Genomic DNA, 18,196 nt, shown 5'->3' with positions numbered 1-18,196 from the left:
TGAGGGAGGGACCAAACTCAAGAAAACCTCTGATCTATAAATTCAACTGCTGCATTTTTTTATAAATACATGTAAATGTCCTGTTGTAATATTTGATCTTGGAAATAAAAACAAAAACTTTTCAACTAAAAAAAAAAGAAATTAAGCGCCACATGTTCTCTCTCATATGGGGATCCTAGCTGCAGATGACTGGGCTTCTGCGTGAGAATGAAAATACTTAGTAGCAGAGGCCAGTAAGTTGAAAAGGAGACATAAAGGGTGGAGAAAGGAAGGGAGGAGGATACTTAATAGGTTGATATTGTATATATGTAATTACAATGTTTGCAATGGGGAGGTAATATGATTGAGAATGGAATTTCAAACGGGAAAGTGTGGGGGTGGGGAGGGAGGGAATTACCATGGGATATATTTTATAATCATGGAAAATGTTAATAAAAATTAAAAAAAAAAAAAAAAAAGAAATCAATCAAAACTGGGCATAGTGGGACACTTCTTTAATCCCAGCACTTGGGAGGCAGAAGGAGGTGGATCTCTGTGAGTTCCAGGCTACAGTGAGAACAGATCTCACACAAATAAAAAAAGCCAAAAAGGAAAAGAAAAAAATCAAATCAAGCCAAGCATGATGACTCAGGACTTTAATACCAGCATTCAGCAGGCAGAGGAAGAAGTATCACCATGAGTTCAGGTCAGCTTGTGCTAGAGAGTGAGTTCAGGTCAGCCTGGGCTAGGGTCTACCTCTGCCTAAAACCCTGAAAGAAAGAAAGGAAGGGGGGGGGAGAGAGGAGGGGAGGGAGAAAGGAGGGGGGGGAGGGGAGAAGGAAGAGAGGGAGGGAGGGAGGGAGGGAGGGAGGGAGGGAGGGAGGGAGGGAAGAAGGAAGGAAGGAAGGAAGGAAGGAAGGAAGGAAGGAAGGAGGAAGGAAGGAAGGAAGGAAGGAAGGAAGGAAGGAAGGAAGGGAAGAATCAAGCTGGATGTAGGCACTTAGCTTGTCCTAACACTTGATATAAGGATTGCTGCAAATCTGAGGTTAACCTAGACTACAGAGTGAGGCCCTTTCTCAAAACACACTGACAAAAAAAGGAAGGAAGGAATCAAACAAATATACCTCCTTGTGGTGAAGAGTAAAATCCCTTTGGAAGGAAAAATATTTGAAGTTTTTGGATAAATGTGGTATCTTTGCCTTACTGGAACAAAGCCCCTGACAAAAAGCAGCTGATGGGAGGAAAGGATTTATTTTGGCTTGTAGTCTCAAAGGGAAGCTTCATGATGGCAGGGAAGCATGTCATGAACAGAGCTGAACATCACCTTTGTCACAGTAGGTGTAAAACAGCAGCAGGAGAGTAAATCTGTAGCAAGGGAGACCTGGCCAGAACACCCCTGAGTGCACCACCCCACCCTGAACACACCTCCTCCAGCAAGGTTCCACCTCCCAAATTGCCACTAACTGGGGATCAAGCATTCAGAGCTCATGAATTTATGGGGGGCATCTGATTCAAACTACCACAATATAAGCATGATAAACCTGCTCTTTGGAAATAATTCACTTGACAGTGACTTAGGAAGAGCAAAACTGCACTGCAGAGATGGCTTAGTAGTTAAGCGCTTGCCTGTGAAGCCTAAGGACCCAGTTTTGAGGTTCAATTCCCCAGGACCCACATTAGCCAGATGCACAAGGGGGTGCGCACATCTGGAGTTCGTTTGCAGTGGCTGGAGGCCCTGGCATGCCCATTCTGTCTCTCTCTGTGTCTCTTTCTCTCTTTCACTCTCAAATAAATAAATAAAAATAAACAAAAGAAAGAGCAAAACTTCAACAACTATATGAAATTGTATAGCAGGAATTATTATGCCACTATACTAGTTACTTGGTAACTGGTTCTTTTGTAAGTATTATAGTATAGAAAGGAATAATTTTAATTATTACTGTGACAAGGAAAATTAAATAGAAGACCCTACCTCAAAAAACCAAAAAAAAAAAAGCAAGAATATAAAACTATACTTGGAGCCACAAAAACTCAGCATAAACAAGATTAAGCTGGGTGTGGTGGCACACACCTTTAATCCTAGCACTCAGGAGGCAGAGGTAGGAGAAACGCCATGAGTTTAAAGTCACCCTGAGACTATGTAGTGAATTCCAGGTCATCCTGAGGTAGAGTAAGACCCTGCCTCAAAAAACCAAAAAGATAATGTCTGAGCCAGAGAGTGTGCATGCGGAAATCTGTTTTTCTTTTTCAGAAGGTAGTGAGACCCAAGGAGACAAACTAACCCTCACATTTCAGCCAAATTACAGCTGAAACCTCAGAGGAATTGGGGAGACATGCAAGAATGCTGCTTCCATGGGGAACCTGACAATCAGTACCAGGGCTAAGGAGACAGACCCTGAGGATACTCAACACCTACCAAAGTAGAGGTCCAAAGGATCTTAAGAGCTCATCACTGAAGTAGATTTAAAACTCACCCACCACAACTCAGGGAATTTTGCGGAAAAGAGAGCATAAAGATTGTAAGAGCTGCAGGTTGAGACATCATGCCCAGAGGCATTCCCTTCCTCTTCCCCCACCAAAAAAAAAAAAAAAAAAAAAAAAAAAAAAAAAAAAAACCCTGCTGCTCCCACAATGCACAACCCACAACCCCATGGGGAGTACCTGCAATCCCACTGAGGAGGGTCCACAGTGGAATGGGGGAAGGGACGAGGGAAAAGAGGACACCAACACATGATATATACAAACAATGTTGTTAATAATAATGATGATGATTAAAAACACATGGAGGCAGGGAGTGGTGGTACATGCCTTTAATCCCAACACTCAGGAGGCAGAGGTAGGAGGATCACCATGAATTCAAGGCCACCTTGAGACTCCACAGTGAATTCCAGGTCAGCTTGAGCTAGAATGGGACCGTACGTCAAAAAAGAAAAGAAAAGAAAAAAGAAAGAAAGAAAAGAAAAGAAAAAATGGAAAAAGGGAAAAAAAGGGGGGGCTGGAGGGATGGCTAGGTGGTTAAGGAACTTTGCCTGTGAAGCCAAAGATGGTTCTATTGGTTTGATTCCCTAGGACCTAGAAGCCAGATGCACAAGATGGCCCATGCATCTAGAGTTTGTTTGCAGTGGCTGGAAGTCCTGGTACGCCTAGCCCATTCTCTCTCTCTCTCTCTCTCTCTCTCTCTCTCCCTTTCTCAAATGAAATATTTTTTAAAAGTCTGAACCATACTACAGCCTAATTCTCAAGTTTAAAGGTATAAAGAATGTAATAATAATGTAATAATAATAAATGTCCTTTCATTTGGATTTGTAAATGCAAAAGGAGGTAGAAAAGACTGAGAAAGAATACCAAAAACAGGAATTCTTTAGCCAAAATATAAGAAATGATAGTTGAAATGGTAATTCCTGTAACAGCAAGGTGATGGATGAGACATAAAACAGGACCAGATGCTGTGGTTTCCAGGATGCACCTGACTTCCTTTCTTTTATAACCTGGAGCAGCTTTTGCTGTAAATAGGTCACTTGCTTGCTCTCATTTAACTGATTCTAGGAAAATGCCCTTGGAAGTATTTAGAATATAGTATGTACACTGGTGCTTTACATTCTAAGAATTAAGATTGCATGAAATTTACCTCCTCCCTTTCTCCACTAGCTAGAATAACTTGTAACCTTGAAAGCACATATAAAACAAATTAAAATGGACAAGAAGAATTTGAGGCATTTGATTTTCTAAATGTAAGATCACTACAATCTGCCCATTCTGTTCATTCTGTAATTCAATATGCTTACCATTAGTGTAGTACACAGGTCACAAAAATTATCCTTAGAGTCTGCAGCCTCCTTTCAGATGGAAATTTCTCTAGAAAAGAGGAGAGCATAGAAGAGTTTTAGCAAAAGTTTTAATATTTTCTTTTAATCTGGCTAATCTAATTGGGATTTTCAGGCCTCATTCCTATAGATTTGACCTATGAGGGAAAAAAAGGGAAGGAAAGACAAATGTGTAAAGGCAAGACATATATAGCAAGTCACTTTTTTTTTGTTTGTTTGATTTTGTTTTTGTTTTTTGAGGTAGGATCTCACTTTGGCCAAGGCTGACCTGGAATTCACTATGTAGTCTCAGGGTGGCCTCAAACTCACAGCGATCGATCGTCTTACCTCTGCCTCCAAAGTGCTGGGATTAAAGGCATGAGCCACCACACCCAGCACAAACCACTTTTTACTGACAGTACTAATATTACTGCCCAATCATGATGGTTTACTTCATGAGAGCTTTATTAAAAAGAAGTACTATTAGAGCCAGTTGTGAAATTAAGACTTTTTACAATTTGTTTTGTCCTCATGCACTGTGAGTTTAGCATTTTTATTTATTTATTGGCATATGTGTGTATGCGTGCACGTGTATGTGTGTGTGTCAGAGACAGACAGAGAGAGACAGAGAGAGAGAGAGAGAGAGAGAGAGAGAGAGAGAGAGAGAGAGCTCACCAAGGTCTCTTGCTGCTGCAAATGAATACCAGATTCTTGGGCCACTTTAAAAAATATGTTTTATTTATTTATTGAGAGAGAGAAAGAGGCAGACAGATAGAGATAGAGAGAATGGGTGCACCAGAGTTTCTAGCCACTGCAAATGAACTCCAGATACATGCACCACCTTGTGCACCTGGCTTATATAGGTACTGGGGAATAGAACCTGGGTCATTAGACTTCTCAGGCAAGTGCCTTAACCACCAAGATATCTCTCCAGTCCATTGGGCCACTTTTTATATCTTATTTTAAGTGGATGCTTGGGAACTGAACACAGGCTGGCAGGCCTTGCTAGTAATTTGTGACTTTAAACAGCAGAGCTACCTCCCCAGCAAAGTTACAGCAGTGTAACTTTAGGACTCTGAACAAATTACTAATGTTCTCAGGCCTCAGTTTTCTCATATTTAATATGGGAACGTTAAAGGTACATATGCCATTGATTTGTGCTGAGAATTAAATGAGAATGTACGTAAATGGAAAGTTTAATATCTAACATTTATTAATTGAACAAATATATGCTGGTGTAATATCTCAGATGACTTTCCATTATACTATGAAGTGATACTCTCACTCTTAGAAGACTATAAGGACAATAAGCAATTGTTATTTTTTTATTTTTTAAGTTTTTTGTTGTTGTTTATTTATTTGAGAGCGACAGACACAGAAAGAAAGACGTGAGGAGAAAGAGATTGAGAGAATCAGTGCGCCAGGGCTTCCAGCTGCTGCAAACAAACTCCAGACGCGTGCGCCCCCTCGTGCATCTGGCTAACGTGGGTCCTGGGGAATCAACCCTCAAACCAGGGTCCTTAGGCTTCACAGGCAAGCGCTTAACCACTAAGCCATCTCTCCAGCCCGCAAACTCTTTTCAATATTTTACTTTTATTTATTTAAGAGAGAAAGAGAGAATGGGTCAGCCAGGGCCTCCAGCGACTACAAACTCACTCCAGATGTGTGCATCACCTTGTGCATCTGGTTTGCGTGGGTCCTGAGGAATCAAACCCAGGTCCTTTGGCTTTGCAGGCAAGTATCTTTACTAAGCCATCTCTCCAGTGCTTCTTTTTCGTTTTTCAAGGAAGGGTCTCGCTCTAGCCCAAGCTGACCTGGAATTTACTACCTAATCTCAGGCTGGACTGGAACTCAAAGAAATCCTCCTACTTCGGCCTCCCATATGCTGGGATTAAAGGTGTGTGCCACCACGCCCAGCAATAAATAATTCTTTCTCACATATTTTGTGTTTGTATAAGGACTTCTTAACATTTTTTTTAAACTATGGCATCTGTCTGAACCATGAATCACAGACTTGTAAAGGCACCATGCCTTTCTGTTCCTTTGATCTCTTGGTTCACTCAGGCCCAGTTATTTATTTATTTGTGAAGGGGGGGGAGGGGATGGCGGAGGAGGCATGCCAGGGCTTTCTGCTGCTGCAAATGAACTCCAGATGCATGAACCATTTTCTGTATCTGGTACTGGGAAACCAAACCATGGCCTTAAGGTTTTGCTAGCAAGTACCCTAACCACTGAGCCATCAGTCCAGCCAGTTTTAACACTCCCCTCTGGCTTAGTCCCCTCCTGATGAGTATATGACAGGATAGCATCAAGATTAACATATGAGGACTGGAAACCCTTCCTTACCTGGGTTACATATATCAAATAGAGCATGTGAGAGAAAAGCCTGAGAGAAAAATGTAGGTGTTAAGCAAATGACCTGTACAAGGTCATGAGTCCCAAAGGCCCCATGCTTTTGAGTATATACATTTTCCCAGCTCAGTAGCCCACTCTCATTCTTTTTCTTAATAAACATTCTCTATTTCTACTACTTTACCAGATATCCCTGCTGCAATTCTTTGTTCTGTGCCACAAGAATTGGCAAATTTCATCAAATGCCATCCTCTGCATAAACCTCACCCCATGATCCACACCTCTAAAAAGTTGACCACTGGGGTGGTTTGATTCAGGTGTCCCCCATAAACTTAGGTGTTCTGAAAACTGGGTTTCCAGCTGATGGAGATTTGGGAATTAATGCCTCTTGGAGGCAGTGTATTGTTGGGGGCAGGCTTAGGGGTATTATAGCCAGTTTTCCTTTACCAGTGTTAGGCACACTCCCCTATTACTATTATCCACCTAATGTTGGCAAGAGGGTGATATCCACCCTCTGCTCATGTTGTCGTTTTCCCCTGCCATGATGGAGCTTCTCCTTGAGTCTATAAGCCAAAATAAACCTTTTTCCCCACAAGCTGCTCTTGGCTGGGTGATTTCTACCAGCAATGTAAGCCTTACTGCAACAGTAAAGTTGGTACCAGGAGTAGAGGTACTGATAGATACCTAACTGTGTGGCTTTGGCCTTTTGGAGCTGATTTTCAAGAGGAATGTGGAAGGATTTGAAACTTTGGTTTAAGAGATGCCTTGCAGTGCTGCAAGTACAGCTTGATGGACTATTCTGGTCAGAGTTGAAAAAAACTGAATGCAATAAGAACTATGGACTATGTGGTTTGGCTTATGAGGGTGAGAAAGAGCTTTGCTTGGACTGGGCTAGAAGCAGTTTATATAGGAGGCTTTCTGTTATGCCTATGTCCTGAGAATTTGTGCAGGATTGCAGTACATAGAAATGAACTAGTGTCTTCAGAGGAATATGGCAAAGAAATGAAATCTTTGGGCTAAAACTTCTGCCCATTATATAAGCAATTATATGAGAGATTACAACCTTTGAGATTGGGCCAACTGACCTGCACTGAGGCAACAGGAAGAATGTAGACTATTTTGAAGGGGCCTGAGTGGTCAAAGAGCATCCTGTTCAAAGTCTGCTTTATTTCTCCCTGGATTAACAAATAGGCACCCTACCTGGTATTACGGAGTATAAGAAATGCAGGAAAGAGGGTCATTGAGTTTGAAACATGGTTTTATGTTTTTTAAACAGCCATGGACAGTGTGAAGCAGGTTTGCTGGATGCCTGCATGGAGACCCGATGGAGCTGAGAGGATGGACCATGGTGTACAGTGGAGACCCAGTGGAAATGCTGAGACCTCAAGATGGCTCCTAAGGAGAGCTGCCAGCCTCAAATGAAGTTTTCTAGGACTGTGAGTAGTCTAGCTGGAGGGACAGAATTGGAACCCCAAGGACTTGTCAGTGGTTAGAATTATCAGAGTTGGAGACTTGTCACTGACAAGAGTCATTGGACTTGGAGCTCAGTTTGATGTTTAAATCTTGTATTGGTTGACTATTCTTTGCTATGCCCTGTGCTATCTCTTGCAGTGTGAATATTTATTCTGTGCCATTATAGGCTTTGGGGGGGGGGGGACTTTTTTGGTATTATGGCTCAGTTAAAAGACCCTAGACCATGGGGATGTTTGAACACCATTAGAATTATAAAAACTATGGGGACTTCTAAAGTTGGACTTAATGCATTGTATTTTCTATCATGTATGGTTATCAGTTTATGAGGGTCAGGGGTGGAATGTGGTGGCTTGATTCAGGTGTCCCCTATAAAGTTGGGTGTTCTGAATGCTAGGTTCCCAGCTGATTGTGATTTGGGAATTAAATGCCTCCTGGAGGCAGTCTATTGTTGGGGGAAGGCTTAGGGGTATTATAACCAGTTTCCTCTTGCCAGTGTTTGGCACACTCTCCTACTGCTGTTGTTCACCTGATGTTAGTGAAAGGGTCATGTCCACACTCTCTGTTCATGTTGTTGTTTTTCCTGCCATGATGGAGCTTCCCCTTGAGTCTCTAAGCTAAAATAAACCTTTTTATTCTTCCCACAAGCTACTCTTGGTCAGGTGATTTCTGCCAGCAATGTAAACCTGACTGCAACAAACATATACCATCTATAATAACTATTAAAAAAAAAAAAAACTGGGCTGGAGAGATGGTTCAGAGGTTAAGGTGCTTGCCTGCAATGCCTAACAACCTGGGGCTTGATTTCCCAGTACCCATGTAAAGCCAGATGCACAAAAAGGCAGATGCATTAGAGTTTGTTTGCAGTGGCTGGAGGCCCTGGTATGCCCATTCTCTCTGTCTCTCTCTGTTTGCAAATAAATAAATCAAATATTTAATTTAAAATACTTACACAATTTCATCCTTTATGACCCCAAGATGAATAAGCTTAAAATATTAAGCTGAGCATGGTTGCTCACACCTGTAATGTCAGCATATCCAGGAGGCTGAGGCAGGATTAAAAAAAAAAAAAAAAAGACCAACTGGCTAAGGTGTATCCACATCAAGCTAGACCCACTAAGTGGTGCAAGCGTCTGGAGTTCGTTTGCAGTGACAAGAAGCTCTTTCATGCACATATACATGCTCGCTCTCTCTGTATCTGCCTCTTCTCTCTTTCGAATAAATAATAAAAATTTAGAAAAGCAATTGTTGAACAATTCATGAAAATAACTGATATTTTCAGTTTATCATTAATGTTGGCTGTTATCATTTGTCCAATAACAGCCATTTATTAAGTTTGCAGCCCTTTCACAGACTTCTAAAGATAATAATATAAGAATGCAAAATCTTTCTGAAGTTATTGATTTGTTTCTTAAGGTGAAGGTTTGTGCCTATTTGATCCATATTGACCATTTTCTTAAGGAAAACTTTGCTACTTAAATTGCTTGAGTGGGTTTTGTACAAGAAAATAAATTAATTCAGTGATGAAAATTGAATGCTGAACCAGATGATATTCTACCTTGCATGCCATGTATTTTACTGCATGCAAATCACAACTTTAAAAAATTTATTATTAGATATGGACATATTTTGTATGTAAATATCACATGTTGGTACCATCCTTTCCCTCTTCCCTTTTCTGAAGAGGCCTTCCTCGTTGGGGAGGCAGGTCAACCCCATGTGAATTATGGGTCATGCATTGTTAAATCACAATTTTTTACCCTCTGGGATTATGGTAATTAATGTCACAGCTATTATTTTATTCACATACGATTTAATCATCGAATCACAACACATTTTACTAAAATACATTTTTTAAAGTTGCTATGTATAATGACAGACACATTTCCAAAATTTAAGAAGCTTTCCTTTAAGGAGAAAAAAGAATGATATATCCTATCCAAACACAAAAAACTTCTTCCTGAGGCAAAATAAAAGGGCAAAATTGGATGAATTTAGGTATTTAAAAGTGAAAAGCCTGCTAGGTCTCCTGTCACCACAGGGGATCCAACAGCACTGCACTGGCAAGCCAAGGTTAAAATTTCCCCTTCCCCCACCCTTTTATTGTCATTGTTTCTGGATCAGGAAAATAAAACAAAGGGATAAGGGAGGAGACAAAAAAAAAAAAAAAAAGTAAAGCCTGTAGCTTGAGTTACAGAACTGCAGGAAATACATTAAGTATACTAAATTGGCTGAAAGTCCTATTCAACTTCAGAATAGTCTACCTGATAGAGTTTCACAAACCTTTCTACTTTCTAACCTGCTGCTTATTAAGTTTAAATTACCAGAACCATTCTGAGAGCTCAGAGCCAGAGGCACGCCCTTACCCTTTTCTTAAGTCTTCTGAGTTCTCACCAGGAAGGGGGATGGATGGTAAAGGAGACAGAGGAGAAAATGCAAGTGTTTGCTTGCATTAAGGTACTTTGTAAAGAGCTGAGATGCTAGTGGGACTTAGCTTAAGGCTCAGAGCAGCCATAGAATTCTGTCTAGCTATCCTTGAACCTTTGGAGGACAGTGAGCCACTTTCTTCATTCCAATTCATCCAACTGGTTCCAAGTAAACTGCCTTTCCATAGTTACCACTGGAGGAGAAACAGGAGGAAGCCCCCTTCTTGTAGGCAGTTTCAGTGAGGAAATAAAGCCCAGAGAAAACTGATGCCACCTCATCCTGGCATGAATGGAACTCTTGGCAGAAATAGAACTCAGTGCCCAATGGAGACTCATCTACAGCCGCCACAGCGACCCCTGCTGTGCATAGTCTACCTAGAAAGGCAGCCTTCACTACCCAGGTGAGCTGACCCTGAAACCCACCACTTCACATCTACAAACCAATCAGGTCTTCCTTCCCTTTGCATACCTGAACCTGATGAAAAAATACATTTTCAATTGACTATAAAGGCTGCTTTTTGCCTTCTTTGACTCTGCCTGTCCTCTTTCTGGTCACAGAGATGCATGTGAGTATGAATGGTTTTTCTGCTTGCCTCAGCTTTATAGTTTGGGGTCACGTCTCACTTTAATTACATGTATGCTCTTTCCTCTGGTCTCTGAATCTACCACATGCATATTTCCCCTCCACTCCAGATCCACCATGTGGGTGCTTTCTCTCACTCTAGGCCGGCAACCTGAGTAATTTCTCTAAACTCTGGGTAACCATGACTGTAACTCTCTGCTACTCATTTACTCTCTATATTTCTTAGTCTCTGCTTTGATATTTTTTCTCTGCTATTTTTCCTTAAACCACCACCAATTGCCCTCTTACCTTTCTTCCCTGGAGAAACTCAGGGTGGATGCTATAGGTGTTCCTTTCCCTAAATCTCCCTGGGTTCTATCTTCCATGCATTTGTGGTTCTGCCCCAGCCATTTCTGTTGAATGAATCTCACAGACCAGGCTGTGTGTTCCACAAGGGCGCTTGTTTCCTGCTTCCCACGTGCTTGTGACTCTGCTCCAGCCTTCTTCCTAGATCCCAGTTTCCCTCAAATAAGTCCCACAATTTGTGATTTCTCCCTAAATAAACTTAATCATTCATAATTTATCCTTCTTGAATCAATCTTTATCAATTCTTTGTTAAAGAGAGGGCAGGACTCAAAATTGGGGATCATAATCTAGGGGGATCCCTCCTGAGCCCCAAAATTCTGCATCATCATCATGCTGCTCTCTCAGCCTGGTATTATTCAGGAAACCTCTTTCCCCCATCCTTCCTTGGGACTTTTGAAAACAAGTGTGTAAATCGCTTTTATTGAATGGTGTCTAAAAACCATGAAATGCAATGATTATGTTTTCTTTAGATTAATAATCATTTCTTCAGTTGAGTGGAGGATTTCTAGTACTTGAACTAGTAAGCATTAAAAAAAGAAGAAGAAGAAAAAAAAAATCATAGGTCAAAGAATAAAACCTCTACAAGTATGCATTATTTGCTCTTCAGCCCATAGGAAAGCAGGCTCAATGGAACGGGATTTAACTCAGGGATCATGCATGCTACAAGAGTGCTCTACCACTGTGCAACACCCTATAATACTCCATTGTAATGTTGTCCTTGAATTCTGTTTCTGCCAAGTATAACTTTGAGGAGGTGAGGAATAACTGTATCCTTTGCCAAAAAATTTCAGGTGTGCAGGATGTGGATTACTGCTGCTCCATTCAGTAGAGTACTAAATACTGTAATAGTGTATTCTAGTTCTATTTATATAATATTGTCGACTAAAGTTCCCAGAAATAAAGCCACACCTATGTTAAAGGTTCTACTTTGAGCTTTTACTACTTTGAATTATTAGAATTTCATGATTATGGAGGGTTTGAATAGTGCAGATCCAGAACCAAATTATCTTGGACTATTGTTTGTTTTTGAGGTAGGGTCTCACTCTAGCTCAGGCTGACTTGGAATTCCCTATGTAGTCTCAGGGTGGCCTTGAATGCATGGTGATCCTCTGCCTCCCGAGTGCTGGGATTAAAGGCGTGGCCACCACACCTGGCTATCTTGGACTATTTTTAGTGCCCTCAAGAGCCATTCATTGCCCATTCAGCAATAAAGAAAAATGAGCTGGACTCAGAAGCCATAGGTTGTTATTATAAAAATTTCAGTGCCAGGTGTGGGATACTTTCCAGTGAGTTGTTGCCAGGGAGGTCCCTGATACACCCAAAACATTACTAGCCTTTGCCAACGCTCTTTGTTGCCCACCAGAACTAGTTGGAAAGACTGTACTGCTGAAGACCCACATGCGTGGGCTGCAGGTCCCTGATAAATCAAGCTGGAACTAAGCTGGAGAGCTCTTCCATGTTGCTTCATTGTCAGAAAGCTGAAAAGAGTTATGCAGTATACAGCCTTGTGGGGGACAGAGGACATCAACAGTGTTAAAGAGCAATAGACTCTGCAAGCCTTAAGACTAGGCCAAATGTGCCAACTGGTACAATAATGGCATATCTGTTATGGGGAAAATCAATTGCTTTCTCAGTGGACTGGAGGTCTGTTCCATGGGAGGGAATACATGCTTGATACTTAAAATCCTGGTCAAAAGCCTATGGTTGGGGAGGTCATGAGCCCTAGGGAAATAACACCTGCTATTGTCTGGTTAAATGTATATATTATGCCACCAAACTCTTTTTAGGCACCCCCCCCCCACCGTACCTACCCATATATTAATGCTACTCTCACTTTTGGCTAGAGAAGCTTCTCTTTTCAGATGGTGGAAACTACTGCAGTGACTCAAAAGTCATCATAGTGCTAAGAAGTGACAGTGGAGTGTTCAACACTAAGACATCTCTTCCCCACCCTCCAAAGCTCAGGGTCCATTGTGGAAGAGGTGGAGAAGAGAATATAAGAGCCAAAAGAAGGGAAGGACTCCTTACAACATGCTCTTCCAGACACAAAATGGCCTTGATATTCATGACCTCACAGTGCCTGACACTACCTATACAAGACCATTATAATTAGAGGAAAAAATGATGACATCAAAATAGGAGCAAGACTAATTGGAAGAAGGGATTCAATGGAGGGTGGATTTGGGAAAGGAAAATGGGAGTGGGGGAGGGAATTGTCATGGTTTATTGTCTATAATTATGAAAGCTGTCAATAAAAAGCTATTTTATTTATTTATTTACTTACTTTTTTTCTTTTTTTAAGGTAAGATCTTTCTCTAGCCCAGGTTGACCTGGAATTCACTATGTAGTCTCAGGGTGGCCTCAAACTCACAGGGATCCTCCTACCTCTGCCTCCCAAGTACTAGGATATGCCACCCCATCTGGCTCTGAAGTTAAAAAAAAAAAAAAAAAAAGAGGGCTGGAGGGTTAGCTTAGCAGTTAAGCTGTTTGCCTGCAAAGCCAAAGGACCCACATAAGCCAGATGCGCAAGAAGGCACATGTGTCTGGAGTTTGTTTGCAGTGGATGAAAGCCCTGGTATACCCATTCTTTCTCTCTCTCCCTCTTTCTTTGTCAAATAAATAAATAAAAATATTTTTAAAAAGAGGCTGAAGAGACAGCTTAGCAGTTAAGGCACATGCCTGCAAAGCCTAAGAACCCAGGTTCAATTCTTCAGGTCCCACGTAAGCCAGATGCACATGGTGGCACATGAGTCTGGAGTTAGTTTGCAGTGGCTGGAGGCCCTGGTGTGCCATTCTCTCTGTCTCTCTCTCCCCCTCTCTGTAATAAATAAATCTTTTTAAAAAGTTAAAAAAAAAAAAGAAAAGAAAAGAAAAATGAGTTGGGTGTGATAGCTCATGCTTATAATCCCAGCATTTAGGAGGCTGAGGCAGGAGGATCACTGAGTTCAAGGCTATCCTGGACTGAACAGTGAGTTCCAAGTCAGCCTAGTTAGAGTAAGATCTTGCCTTAAAAAAAAAATTCTAACATTTCAGGAAGGTGGATAAAACTGGACTTCATTATATTAAGCAAAATAAGCCACACTCAGGCAAATATCACATTTTGTCTCATATCCAAAACCTAGATTTTAATAGACTTATGTGTGTGTGTGTGTGTGTGTGTGTGTGTGTGTGTGTGTGTGTGGTGTATGGAACTTGAAAGGGGGCAATGAAAAAAAGAGGACACGATCTTAAGGGAAGAAGGAAAAAAGAGGATAATGGAATACACATGACATGAAAGCAGAATGGGAGGACTGTCTGGAGAAAGAAGGGGAAGCAGCCAGTAGAGTGGTAAAGGAATACAGAGGAGGGCAGTGGGCAAAAGGGATGAGTTAGAACAAGTAATGACACACATATGAAAGTATCATAATGAAGCCACTACTTTGTATACAAACTTACAATTAATTAAAAAATGCAGAAGCTATGAAATTTTCTAGGAATATTAGTGTGATTGTTTGAATGTATGTCTTTCAATAGACTCAGTTGTTTTATTAAAATTGTAACTTGGATTTCTGGCTGGAGGACATGTCACTGTGGACGGATCCTGGGGTCTAGCCCTAAGGTGTTCACTGGGGCAGATCGGAATTCCATCCTTCAAGGTATGCGGAGTGCTTGAGCTCAACCTGGGGTTCCCAGAGTGCTTGCTGGTGGCGCTGCTGGTGGTTTTGCTCTCTGCGTGGACCTGTGTAAAGGGAGCCAGCTTCTTCTGCTATTAGCGAACTTCCCATGGGTCTGCAGGGCTGAACTAAATTAACTGTGTCTTGTTTGGAGTTTCATCCCAGCAGGGTAGAGATGACTATGGTAATTAGTATAGTTATTTTTCATCAGGTACTATTCTGCCAGCCATAGCTTTGATCTAATGTAGTTTCACACTTAAAGATCTGTTATCTTCATGTTTATGTGGCTCAGTTTAATTCCTTTGGATCAAAGAACTTTGCCACAGTTGTTACTACCTTCATCCCCACCCCCACCCCAATGTATGGTCACATCTGCCAGATGATGAAGACCGGGCGGGGGCTCTTCGTTAAGCTCCAAACTTCACTCTCCACACATAATGAGTGAAAACTAACAGGATACTGGACCAAGATAAAATGTGCAGGCTGGAGAGATGGCTTAGCAGTTAAGCTTTTGCCTATGAAGCCTAAGGACCCCTGTTCAAGGCTTGACTCTCCAGGACCCACATTAGCCAGATGCACAAGGGAGAGCACGCGTCTGGAATTCATTTGCAGTGGCTGAAGGCCCTGGCGTGCCCATTCTCTATCTACCTCTATCTGCCTCTTTCTCTGTCACTCTCAAATAAATAAATTAATTAATAAAAAGAAGATAAAATGTGCTATTCATTTGGTGGACTAGGCTGCTACCAAAAAATGCTAGGGAGAAAGCGAATGCAAGACTCATTAAATAGCAATATAGTAAGGGTTAAATAAAAAAAAATTAATGCCTTATCACCAATTTTATCACTTTATTCTAATGTAATATTCTCTTGAGCTTACCAATGGAGGTTTTACCTAGCTGAGTACTTTTCAGGAATATGAGAATCCTCATTTTCAGTTGGTGACAGGCTACTGTAACAAATTCTGAAAACATGTAGATTCTCATGGATCATGTTTCAATTGAGAGTTTGCTGATGAATAGCAGATAAAACAGATTTATCTGTCCTTAAGTATTTATTGCTGCTATTAACTTTTTCTTAATTTCAGTTTCTCGTTTGTTTAGAAGTTTGCTGCTTTTCTAATAGAGATTTAAAAAAAAAACACCAAGAGAACATTTCTACTTCTTTGTCTACTTTAAATCTCACTCTTTAGAAAACTATTTCAGAAGTGAGAAACTCCATGTGTAATCTCATTTATTGTTAATACCACTGTCCATTACTCACTGAGTGGTGTGTTGCCTTGGAGCACAGCGCTCATTGATGTAACAAACCAGCATTAAGAAAGATCAGGTGTAGGCTACTTTTTTCCCTTGAGAAAAGACTCCTGTTTCAGGGGTATGAAAATGATTAGGAAAGATCTAGTGACGTATCTAGGAAGATAAAAATCTTAATAAATCACAGACTTTCAGGATTGAAAGAAATATTCAATGTCACTGAATTTTTAGGCAATGGTAGGGTGGAATTATAATAAGAATGTGTGCTATACAGCTGAGGATGTAGCTCAGTGGTAGGAGCATTTACCTAGCATGAGCTCTGAGTTTAATCCTTAGTACTCTCTAAAAGGAGAGAGAGAGAGAGAGAGAGAGTGTGTGTGTGTGTGTGTGTGTGTGTGTGTGTGTGTATGTGTTGCAAGTAGAAGACATATGTCAAATCACAGCTTTCCTACATTACAACGATACTTGGAACAATTGTTTACCCTTTCCGAGCCTTAATTTCCTCATATATAAATGGGTATAGTATTTCCATCATAGAAGTGGTGAGGGCATTGAGGATAACGTATACCATGGAATGGGGACAGCCATAATAGGCATTTAGGAAATGACTGTGGTCATTGTGATCATAATTGTCCCACCAAGTAGTCATGGTGCACATCTGAGCACTGCTGATGACGTGGTATTCACTCGCTTCTGAGAGTCCATTCCATGTTTGGAGGAGTCTTCAGTTTGGGATTTGAACTTTTATCCACTGCCGTCAGTCTCATCAGCAAGTCTTCACAGGCAGCCCATGGAACTAGGTTGTGACCCTAGAATGCGGCATATGCTCCAAGACTGGCATGGCCGCTGTGGACACTACAGATTTATCAGTATGATTTAGAATCAAATTATCAGTACTTCTTGAATTTTCTTTTTATACTTTTCACTAGAGATGTGGTACAAGTTTGGCCTGCATACTGTATCTGTTATAGTTTTTTTATATAATTTTTAAAATTTATTTATTTGAGACAGAGTATGGGCATGGCAGGGCCTCTTGCTGCTACAAACTCCAGACACATATGCTATTTTGTGCATCTGGCTCTATGTGGGTACTGGGAAATCAAACCCAGGCCAGCAGGCTTTATAAGCAAGGACTTTAATCGCTGAGCCATCTCACCAGCCCTACCTGTTACAGTTTTTTAAAAATACTTTTTTTATTTATTTGAAAGAGGGAACAGGCATGCCAGGGCCTCTAGCTCTGCAAATGAACTCTAGATGCATGTACTACCTTGTGCATCTGGTTTGATGTGTACTTATTCTTACGAAATTATTTTCCAACACTAAAACGCTAACGCATATTTTAATCCTAATTTCAAATTAGCATATATCTGTGTGTGTATATGTGTATAGTTCTGTGAATTTTAATATGAGAGCAGATTCAAATAAACATCACCATAACCAGCATGCAGAACAGTTGTGGTACCCCCAAAACACTCCCTCGTGTTACCTGTTTGTAATTAGCCCCCTCCTCTCCTCCAGTGCTGGGCAGGCACCGGGTCTCTTCTCTGAGCTTTCCCAGGCTGTGCTCTGACACTGGTTCTGGAGTTCAAAGTTTCAGACTGTCTTATGAGTAGGCCAGATGATTCTGTCAGGGAAAAGCAAACACAGAACACTCGCTGCTGGCTCAGCAGTGCTTTAGTACTGCTCTCTTCCTCAGTCCACTTGCTACTTTTTATCCTGCACAGTCCTGGCTGTGAAGAACAGGGCAGAACATGCTTATTCCATCTCACCAAAAACTATATGCAGTAATTGCATTTGAATTACTATATCTGACTGAATGTTTGTGTCCCCTCAAAATTCCTAAGTTTAAGTAAATAAGTAAAATCTTTTGTTAAAAAAAAAAAAGCTGGAGAGATGGCTTAGTGGTTAAGGCACTTGCCAGCAAAGCCAAAGGAACCAGATCAATTCGAATACCCACACAAAGCCAGATGCAAAAGGAGGCGCATGCATCTAGAGTTCATTTGCAGCACTGGAGGCCCTGGCGTGCCCAGTCTTTCTCTCTATCTGCCTCTTTCTCCCTCTCTCTTAAATAAGTGAGTAAATAAAATCAAATAAATATTTTAAATTCCTAAGCTTAAACCATGTCCTCAATGTAATGGCATTTGGAGGTGGGCCTTTGGGAAGTAATTAGGGTTACAGGAGATTAGAGGGATGCAGCCCTTGTGGTGGGATTAGTGTCCTTTTAAGAAGAGACACCAGAGAGTGTCTCTCAGCTTTCCTTACCCTCCCCCCACCCCGTCTCTTGCCTCTTTTCTCCCCTCGTTTTCCTCTCCCCTCCTCTCATCTCTCTCTCTTTT

The sequence above is a fragment of the Jaculus jaculus genome, chromosome 1 (genome assembly GCF_020740685.1).
Source record: "Jaculus jaculus isolate mJacJac1 chromosome 1, mJacJac1.mat.Y.cur, whole genome shotgun sequence".
NCBI classification, from domain to species: Eukaryota; Metazoa; Chordata; class Mammalia; order Rodentia; family Dipodidae; genus Jaculus; species Jaculus jaculus.
This window is presented reverse-complemented; position numbering follows the sequence as displayed.